The sequence below is a fragment of the Pipra filicauda genome, unplaced genomic scaffold (assembly GCF_003945595.2).
Source record: "Pipra filicauda isolate LSUMZ 115617 unplaced genomic scaffold, ASM394559v2 scaffold95_size2449627_pilon, whole genome shotgun sequence".
NCBI classification, from domain to species: Eukaryota; Metazoa; Chordata; class Aves; order Passeriformes; family Pipridae; genus Pipra; species Pipra filicauda.
In genome coordinates this window covers 651125-662046 of record NW_024105153.1, presented here as the reverse complement: position 1 = coordinate 662046, position 10922 = coordinate 651125, and positions in this window count along the sequence as shown.

Genomic DNA, 10922 nt, shown 5'->3' with positions numbered 1-10922 from the left:
ACAGGTAACTTGCAAATAGCATCAATATACACACAGCCACTATTTTTATTATTATAATGTCTGCTTCTGGGGGACAGTGTTTCAGCAAGAGGACTTTAGCTGTACCTTCCTGTTACCTATTTATGTGCAAAGTAGAAAAGCTGCCTTTTCTAATCCAGCCATATTGGACATCATTGATTTTCTGTTCTGCCACTTCATTCCTCCACTTAGTAAGGACAGAGGAAGGTGGCATTATTTTACCAAGAAGACTAGATGAAATGAATCTATTTCTCCATTTCCCTTCCAGACACCCCCTTCTCTCATTACTTGTTCACAATGAAGAGAAACTCTCTAAACTCCTGATGCCCACCAGTAGCCAGTTTCCTGAACAGGTAGAAGGCATTTACCTTTGTAAACATAATCCCTTATGTTTGTGGAACTCAAAGCAGCATCTCGTATCTCCAGCCAAGTGGTGGAGATGAAAATAGATCAGAATGCTCCCCTGTCACTGCTTCTCCTCCTCTCCTTCCCTCCCCCGTCCCCAGAAAGATTAGATTTGGTTACTTTTGTTAGAAAGGTGGGGGTTTTTTGGTTCTTTGGGGAAAACACTTAGCATTTCACTCTGTCAAATGAAGTAAACATTACAGAATTACCATCAGAGTCATACTGCTGTTTGTTCTGCTTTCTAGATGAGAAAGAAAAAGCACTATGCATCAGATGTTCTGCGTGTTTTAGAGCAGGTGTGGCAAAAATCTAAGATACAGATGTGTGTAAATCCCACAGATGCACATGCATCATTTCAGCTTCTTTCTCTGTAGAATCACTATCTACACTTCATCTTGATTACTGGCAGAGATGGAGAGGGTGGCACAGGGCAACAATGGAGACATGTTCCTAAGGCCACAGGGAGAAATGCAGGACAGAGAGGACCAGGGAGTGTCAGACAGAAAGGTTGCAGGTATAGAAACCATATTCTTGGTATATCAAATGCCAAATTCCAAAAGGCATGGGCTCATATGCACATCCCTGAGACGCACATCCAAGAAAGAAGAAGCAGCGACCACATGATTGAGAGGGGAGAAAGCAGCAGAGGTTCCCTGACAGCTGTGGGATTTACCCAATGAAGACCTCTTCCCCCACCACTCTCCCAGAGACATTCTAGGAGAGCTGTAAGGCATATACACAAGCAGCATCTACTATCATTCCCTCTGTTCCTACGTTTTATTGGCAGGTGATGGCTTCTGTATATTGTGGTCAAGAAGAGACACTGCATTTGAAGTGTGACTGGTAACACACTGAAATTAAGTCAGGGAAGTAAACAGAAAGCTACTCTGCCCTTTATCCCTGGAGCAGCAGCGTAAAGGAGTAAGGTTCTTCATCTTACAGTCCCCTCTCTGAAACTACACCCACCACCTCCCCTTCATGATGGCAGGATAAGATGTGTCTACTTGAAAGATGACATTACCAAAAATGCTATTTAATAGGAGGGAAAAGCACACAAACTTATTCTGATTTGGTGATCTGGTGAAAGAAGCAGCAAGCTTAAAGTACTTCAGTTTTGAAGCTTATAGTCATGTGACCTGTAGCAACACTGGCACAACTATATAAAAAAAACAGTAGAAGGAAACAGGCATAAAGAAGGAGGAGTTTGAGTAACTGAATCTCCATCAACTTCCATAATTTAGGATCTGAGTGTTTGATGGCTTTAACAATTAAGAGAAAAAAGGGTTATCTCCCTCCGCACAAGCGAACAACGTGAAAAGAACAAGTGAAACTTGCTGTGAAAACCTCATAATACTTCTATCATGCTTTTTTCTTTAAAGCACTTTACAAACATTACTAGTTGATCCTCACAAAACCCCTGTGAGGTAGGTAAGTATTATTAACAACCCCGCTTTACAGATGAAAAAACAAAGGCAAAGTAGTTAAATGATTTGCCCAAGGCAAGGGAAGAGTAATGGCCAATGTTAGAATTCAGGAGTTCCAGGCTTCAAGTCCTGTGCTCTAAACCACAAGTTCAAACATCCTTTTAGAAAGGAGATAACAGATGGAAATAAAAGTCCAACAAGTATAGAAGAAAAGGTAAGATTAAAAAGGTTACATTAGAAGGAAGTGTACCACGAGGTATCTTAGTGAGTGATTTTAAACTTCAGATTTTTTTTCCTTTTTTTTTTTTTTTTTTAAAGGCAATCTGACAGAGTGGAACCCTGATAAGATCACATCTGCAAGGCAGACACAGATGCGAGAGGGATCATCAAGTCTATTACTTATTACAGTACTGTGAATGTCAACAAAAATAACATTGCTGCATGAAAACACTGAATACAGGCAGATTAATCTGTTTATGATATTACACCTAAGATAATGCCAAGGATAATGCAGGTACCATGGTTCACCATGGACAAAGGAAAAAGTCAAGTCAAAAGGTCCCTATTACAATAACAGAGAGGGCAATGAGATCTGCATTTTTCTGAGGAGACTGCTCCTGGAAACTCAGCAAGCTTCAAGGAACATACATAATCCACAATGAGTGCATTTTGGAGACATGAGGAGGTAAATCCTTTTTTATGACCATTATGACATCACCTCTTAGTAAAAACAGGATAACTTCTTTTAAACAGAGAGGACCCGGTCTACATGTCAATCTACTTTCCCTAGAATTTCACACACTGCCAACATTAATGCTAAGTCACTAGCAGTAACATCAGACGACAAAGCACTGGTAGCTACTGATGTTGAAAAAATGCAGTCCTCATAGTCGGGCTTTGATCAGCACTAGAAAGTAAGTACCATCTCCGCCATTTTGTCCACAGCTGTGCCGTCACTGTATGAGCTGTGCCAGAAACAGCAGCAAAGAAAACTTTAGGGAGAAGGAAGTGTAGATATCAAGGACCAGCTATGTTCTAATTCTCCTGGAAGAGCACGAGGACTGCTGTGATGGAAAACTAGCAGTAAATCGAAAAAAGACAGTGCCCATGGCACCATGTTTCCTGAGCTTAGCAAGGGCCAGAACACAGGAGGCGGTAGATAGTTCCCCAGGTAGAGCTGGTGTCCCATTCACCCTTTCGGCCCTGGGTTAACACTGCGTGGCAAGAATTCACATCCCTGTGCAAGGCTGAGAGCTGATATTGTTTTGCGCTCAACGTTAGTTTTTCACATCTCTGCTCAGTTACCTATTGGCCAATGTCTGACAAAGAGAGGTTCTTATCAATTCCTTATTTCAAAGTCATCACCTCCCCACTTCCCCAAACTATAATGGATATACCATGGACACAGAAACTCCTGAACAGTTTAGCAAAGTATCTTTGTCCCCTACACCCCCTTTGCAGAATGCATAGTTTACAATTCACTTACAAAAAAAAGAAGCAATGCTGACCACATATGGGACCTTTTTTTTTTTTGAAAAAAGAACAAACAACCTCTTCTTAAGTTCAGTATCAAAATTCACATTTGCATAATAATACATTTCAAGGCCATTAGAGAGGAATGAGAGCGAAGCAAAGAAAACTGCAGAGTCTCTCCTCTCTTTGTCTTCCTGAATAGAGCTGAGGGATCCCACTGGAGTTTCTTTTCAGGGTGGGAATTAGGAAGGGCTACAACAACAGCTCTTGATCTTGTACACCTCGTGTTTTGGGTGGGACGAAGAGGTGAATTATTAGAGGAAAAAAAACAAATGGAAGGAGACACTGCAGATTCCCATGTTTAGCTACAAACAGCTTTGAAGAAACAAAAAATTACTTCAGATTTTTTTCCTTTTAAACACTTCTACCTCACCATTTCAAAAACTCTTTTTTTTTCTTCTTGTGTAATACCCTGTTCATTTAAATGGCAACATTAAGTGTGCTGGAAGTTGAAGGTTGAAAAAAAAAAACTTTTCCTGTTTTGCTTATCAGGACTCGGGCAGAGAGGGTAAAAGTGTGCCTGCACCCACTATTTAACAGAAGCTACAAAACATCATCTTCTCTACATGTATAAATTTGTCTCAAACATCACTGTGTTTCAATTCTCCAGTGCTTACAGAAAAACAAAGCTACACACACTCACGCTCATGCACACAAACATAAAGAGAAGCCACAAAATACATATACAAACTCAACCTGCAACGGCAGACTAGCCTAAAACTATCAACAGCTTCTGTGCATCACATGACATCCCTTTGCACCCCCCACCCCAATCTCTACCACATATGAATACGTATTGTGCAGTGTAGAGACCAGCCCAAAGATGATGCTTGTCAAAAGGGACCAGTGGGCTGCAATCTTGATGTCTGACCTCCTGAAAGAATAAATTGACCATTGTCTCCCCTCCAGCCCAAGTGGTCTCCTCAATTAGACAGTCACTATACTCACAAAGGCACATTCATAAATACCACATTTAACTTACTGCTTGTAAAAACATAGGAGGAAAATGTTAAGCACTTATACCCCGACCCATTCCTACTGACCCAGCAAGAATTATCACAATAATGTATCACTTGGTGAGACCTTACTCCACCTTTAGAAGGTACATAATAAAGAAGTCTTCCAACACCTCTTTTAAATTTTTTTTTTGCATAAATGAATGCTTTTTTTGTTTTTGGCTTACATATTTTGGAATACAGCACACTCACTATAAAGCTCTGTTGTAAGGCTACCCCCTAAAGTAAGGCTGTTCTACCTTGGCTTGCATTTTCACTTCATTTTGCTTCTTCTCCACACGTTCCCAAAACAAAACAAAAAACCCCACACAAGCGCCTTATATAGAAAGGGTAAGCCATATCTGGCAGGGAGAGGGAGGGGAAAGAAAGCACGTAGTATCATAACCATGTCACTAAAACAGCTATTCTAACAAGCTGTGCAACCTGCTCAACAGTAAATGATACAGAAAATGTTCACTTCTGGTTGGTTGTGTTTCATCTGAAACAGGAGCTTCCACTTTCTCTCAATTAAAAAAAGCCCCAAACTTAAAAAAATGAGGAAGTTAGTTCTGCGAATGTAACAACACACACCAATACCCAAGAAGAGGCATTTCTTGCCGAGCAGTGCCTCCTTGTATTGCGCATTCATGCAAAATTCTCCAGTCTCTTCCCCTTCGCCCACCACAGTCAAGAATGTTTGCTGCAAAAATACTTAAATACTTAACGCTGGCTGGCACAATGCATTCTTCCCTTTTTTTTTTCTTTTTCTTTTTCCCTGGAGTGCTCTGTATGAATTTACAGAAAGGCTGTCAGAGTCAAGTCAAAAAACTCCCTTTCTCGCTACAAAGTTAACAGGAACCCTAACACTGCTGCATGTTACCAGTCTCAACTGTCACACATACAGGGCAAAAATGGCTCTTTTGCAGAGGGCACTTGATTTGCTAGAAGCTTGCTTATATAGCACAGGACTCTGGGAGACTTCTAGAGAAAAGCTTTCCTGCATAGCTTGATGAAAAGCAACACGCAAGCAAACCATGGATGCAAACAGTTGTTGTCTGCTGCGTGCCACAGATGAAACGTCATCTATTGTAGCCTGATAAGTTTTAAAAATAGGCTCCAAACCACCAGGAGCTGTGGTGCTTTTTGTAGCACAGATGAAACCTTAAATCACTTTTCATATAAGCGTTAGAAGCTATAGTTACTACATCACAAAGTTTAAAGTCACTAACACCACAGAATAGAGAGCTATATTTTAAACAGGACCCTGACTCAGTTTTAACAGCAATGTAGACAGACCCTTGAAGTAGGCAAAGCTCTGCTTTGTGAGTCATCACAAAATGGACCTGCTTTCTATTATCTACTGCAGGGGAAACTTTGGTAAAATTCAGCAACACTGGTATTTACAGTGATGGGACACTTAGGCAAAACATTATGAAGGACATGAACTAGCAAGGCTGCTAAAAGTCTCCAGTTCAGCTCCTACTGTATAATCCAACCAACAGCTCAGCTACAGCATAATTGTTGCTCTGTGTTTTAGGTTTGGATGTGAATTCAGGACAACAGGGAAAAACAGCTCTGTCTACATTGGGAAACTTCACATACTTCTTCCCATTACTGTTAACATCCTTCTGCCACAGGTGGAAGCCTAGTACTGGAGGTCAAGGGAAAGAAACAGTGTGGGTTTTAGATATCTGTCTTTCGATCACAGTGGGAATGACTGATATGACCTAACAGTATCAGTTCCTACAACTGCAAAATAGCGGCAAATAAACTACAGAACTGAAATGATATTTTGTGCAAAGTCAATTCAGACAAGCCAACAGATTCTGTGTATGTTGCTTCACATTCAGGACCAAAGTTGCATTTTAACAGCATTTGTTTGTTGTGTTTGTTTTTTTTTTCAGAATTAATTTCAACGTAGTTATCTTGGTATTACCTTCCTGCCCACAAAGCATGCATGCATATTTACAATTAAGAAAGCTGCTTCTGTTAAGGGAACCTTACATCTTTAGAAAGAAAAACCTATCTTTTACTCAATCAGGACTCGTACCCTGAGATGCTAACCATCCTCCACAGAACCTGCATTTCAATCCACTTGAGAAACCTGGATACTAAAGTCACGTGATTTACAGCGAATGCGATATATGCAACACAGATGTTTGCTGCACTGGAAATACAACAGGTCCTCATCTGCTACCTTGGCCCTGATCCAGCTAAGGTTTATTTATACAAAGAGCCCTTACTCGAGCAGTATGCATTTAAGGTCAGTAGGACTAATTCACATGAGGATCACTCCTGATTTCCCGGACCAGACTTGGTCAAATTTGGGTACCTCAGATACACGAACAGCGCTCCTCTTAAAGTCAACGGGAAAACAATATGCGCAAACAGAATCAGAAACCTAAGAGTTAAACATAATAAAGAATGAATGAACCAAAAAACTAACCAAACCAAGAAAAAACCCTGCAGTACTGTTTGGATACATATTTAGATAAACTGGAATATGTGGCAACATTTTTAGGAGAAAAAATACGGCAAAAGTTTTAAGGAATAAATGCTTAGAAATTTCATGGTGGGAAAAAAAAAAAGAGACCAACTTAATATAAATGTTTAATTGTTATTTAATCTTTGAGGTGGTTATACCACCCAGTTTGTTGAAAATATCCTGTTTATATTGTAGAGGTAAAAACATACTTGGCTTAACATTCTTGTTCATTACACAAGCCACTTAATGTGAAGCACAATAAAAAAACTTGTAAGAAAAACCTGACACCCTGTGATTGAAAAAAAAACCCAAACCAACAAAAAACCCACTCTCACGACTGCTGGGCACGTGTCCAGGCAGAAACATAAAAACACTGGGAAAAGATGGCAATTCTTCCAAAGTAAATGTCAGAGGTCTCAACACAGGTTTCTGAGCTGTACCCCCTTTTTTTTTTCCCTCCCCCTCGCTAGACTTAAGTTGTCACTGCTAAAATGAAATCCTCAAATGGAGCAAAAAATTATCAAACATTAAAAAACTCTCAGCTTGATAGACACTGAAGGGTAGGGTTAGCAAAGTGGCTGGATTTTCATCTGGAAGGAGATGCCCATAGTCTATTCCAAGCTGTGCTTTCCCCAGCCTCTTTTCCCTACCTTCCCAATGCATTTAAACAAGACACTGCCACTGATTCCCTCCCTGGAATAGTTTTGTAAAAGTCCAAAAGTACCCTACCATCAATTCCTGCTGACTTTTTGCTGTTATGAGCTCAAATGGTAGCAGAATTTTTACAACATTAAGCAATGGTTGTCCCCAGCAGACAAGTTTGGTTAGCAGAATGCTCAGACAGCACTTGTAATAGCATGGTTAGGAGTGCCATGACTAAGCCATACAAATCTGTCAACTGTAGCTGGAAAACAGCAAGATTAACGTTACTTTAACAATTTAGGGAAACTGTCACTGAGGAGACAGTCACTAAGGCTTGCAGGACTGCACATGTAGGAAAGGAGGAGCAGACTGTTGTACTACAATAGGTTTGGACCCAGCAGACTGCTGAAACTCCAGACTGTCAACCCTTCAGCACTCAGTCACAACCCACTTCCAAGTGAATGTCAAGTCTGTTGGCTTTTTTTTTTTTTATTAAATTCTATGGTTTCTTTTGTTTTAGGACACTGCTGATTTGATAAAACACAGCTCTGGCAAAGCACTCAAATTCTCTCTGTAAAACAAACAAAAAAATAAAATCCCAAAGTTCCTAAGTAAACCCGCCTTCTACTGGCCCATGACAGGATTTTAAAGCACATTATTATTACTACTGATGCATTATTTTCAATAGACTCACATGCACACACAGCACAACATGAAAACACTGGGCAACTGCTATGAAAAAGAATTTGGCATCTGATTTCTTTAATAATAAAATCTCAATTACTACTAAGTAACTCATTGCACAACATGCTTATGCAGCATGCTCTTTTTCCTTAAGAAGGGGTACATCTATTTCCATGAAGTGGCTATACTGCCTCACTTTGCCTCATCTTCCCTCCCTTCCCCTACTGTAGGGCATGTGGGTGCATGTAAAAAGGCACTAGCGCGGTTTTTGTGGTTTGAGCCTGGCCGTTTCAGGCGCAGTAAGCCCCTGACCCTTAGAGCTGGGAGACAGAAGTTGGCCATCCCAACGCTGAACTCCGAAGTTCAAGACTGTAAGCCCTGACAGCCAGCAGCAACAGGGTGAACAGAGGAGTTTAACAGGTATTTCCCTCATATAAAATAAAACAAAGACTGGGAGGAGGGGTGGGTGAGGAAAAGCAAGCAGCAGATCTCCAAGTGTGGAATAAAACTGACCAAATAGCTGAAAACAGCAAAGTTGATTTCCATTGTACATTGTACTGGAGTTTTTAATATTTTTTTTTTCTGTACTGAAAAAGGCAGGATAATAAACCTACTTCATTACTCAGTATTCTGTCAGCACTGGTTTTCTTTAGCACTACTTAGAAGTGGTTCAAAGAAGCACCATCATGTATTTCCTGCTGGTCCTCCTAACTGAGGACCCTTTCAGTTAAACTATACTGCATTTTAATAAGGTTTATAGTTTCATTTTGCTTTTAAAAAAGGTGCTTAAAGAGTATTTTCGTTTAGTTTCAATCAAGAGGGAACAGTAGATTTCCATTCACACACTTCTCCATGCAACTGCACACATGTCTGCATGAGTAATAAAGCACTATAATGATAACCCTTCTTCTCCCACAACTTGTTTAAGATTGCAATGAATTCCTGTTGCTGATATTGAGAAGTTTTCTTAATGTACTTAAATTTAGAAAGTCTTTAAAATTCTTGATCCCTCGCTTGACAGTAACATTTGGAGATTTTTTCTTTTTCTTTTTTTCTTTTTATTTTTTTTTTTAGCATTTTTCTTTTAAAGTAAAAACTTTCAAACATTTTGAATATTCAGGAACTTGTAAAAGTTTATCAACAAGAAACAGCCATCTATCTAGGATAAGGTTAAATAAACCATCTTCAAAAAACTGGCTTCCTACCCTAGAATTCCTGAGAATGCTTGCAAATTTAAAGCAGGAAAATAAAATGTTAAAATAAAAACAAAAACACTGTTAAATGCTCCCAGAGTTAGTCTTCATCTAAAATATATATATGCACTTTTTGGTCTTTTTTTTTTTTTTTTTGTACGTTTTAATTTTTTTCCCTTTAAGCTTACAATGGAAGAACAATTTAGCTTTTCTTTTTAAATATTTCAAATCCCTCATTATGTCTTGTAAACAAGAGGGGCTCTAGCACCCGGCTTTCACCGTAGTATCGCAATGAACTCAACTAGCCCAAAGTGCAGGAAAAGGGACCTTAGGGCAGGTTGGGAGAGAGAAGTGAGGGTGGAACACAGCAATGAACCAGCATGTACAGCAAAATCATGTGACAGAACAGATACTGGCTTGCTCAGGCCAAAGGTGCTTCACTAGGAAGTACTGCTGGCACAGGACTTTTAAGAACCTGCTCTGTGTGTCCGAGCGTGGCTGGTCTTCGAGCAGAGACTAGAAACAAAGCTTTATGGATGTCTGCACGCAGGGGCCACTAGCTAGATAGCAGGAGTTGAAAGAGAGCACTTCATTTCTTTGTGCATGGTGGGACAGATGAAGGAGGAGTCATGATAGGAAAGTATATTCCAAAGGGGCCAGAGTATGCTGCACACTCCAGTTTACTAAACAAATACAAACCTACTCGTACTTTTTTACCATGTAACACTTTGCATACAAATCTACAGGCATGTGTATATGCAGCATTTCCCTCAGTCAGTCTTCCTTGTGACATTGGGTTTACATAGAAAGGGCGAATTAGAACAGCCACGTAATTCCCTAGCCCTTCCCTCCCACCCCCAGCACACAGGCACACACACAGGCACACGTACACGCACACCCCCACTCCATTACTTGCATCTGCTTTGCCTTCTCCCCACCAAACCCACATGTAGAGTTAAACGTATCAGACACGGTCATATCCTTCAATGAAAAGCTTAAGAAACAGACTCCCCTATCCTCCCTGCTCCATCAGGTAATAAAGCCTAAGCACTGCTACCTCTGAGGGCTGGAATGGACAGGTATATGCTGGTACAGAACGTCGGCACTTTGTTAGACAGTATAACAGCCAGACAATGCCACATGGAGTCCTAGCACTTATGGAAAAAGTACCGGCATCTCTCTTCCCTCTTCTCCTGGCCCCACCCCCATAAAAGACTTTCTGCTTCATGTCAAGGGATGTGCCTTCAAGTCTGCTACAACTCTTTTCACAACAACAGGTCTTAAAAAGTTTTGTTCCCAGAGCACACATGCACGCACACACTGGCTATCACTGTGGATTATAGGTCACCCCTATCCTGCCCAGAGTACTACTACACTGATGCTAAAAAACCCCAAACCTTTCCTTAAATACAGAAATTAAAAAGCAACAGTACAGAAAAAGTAAAAACAAAAAAAAACAAAAAGGTGCAATACTTTTAAAAAAAAAAAGTCTTTGCTAGTTATATACTCCCTAAGCAAAACCACATACACAGGAAAAAAACAC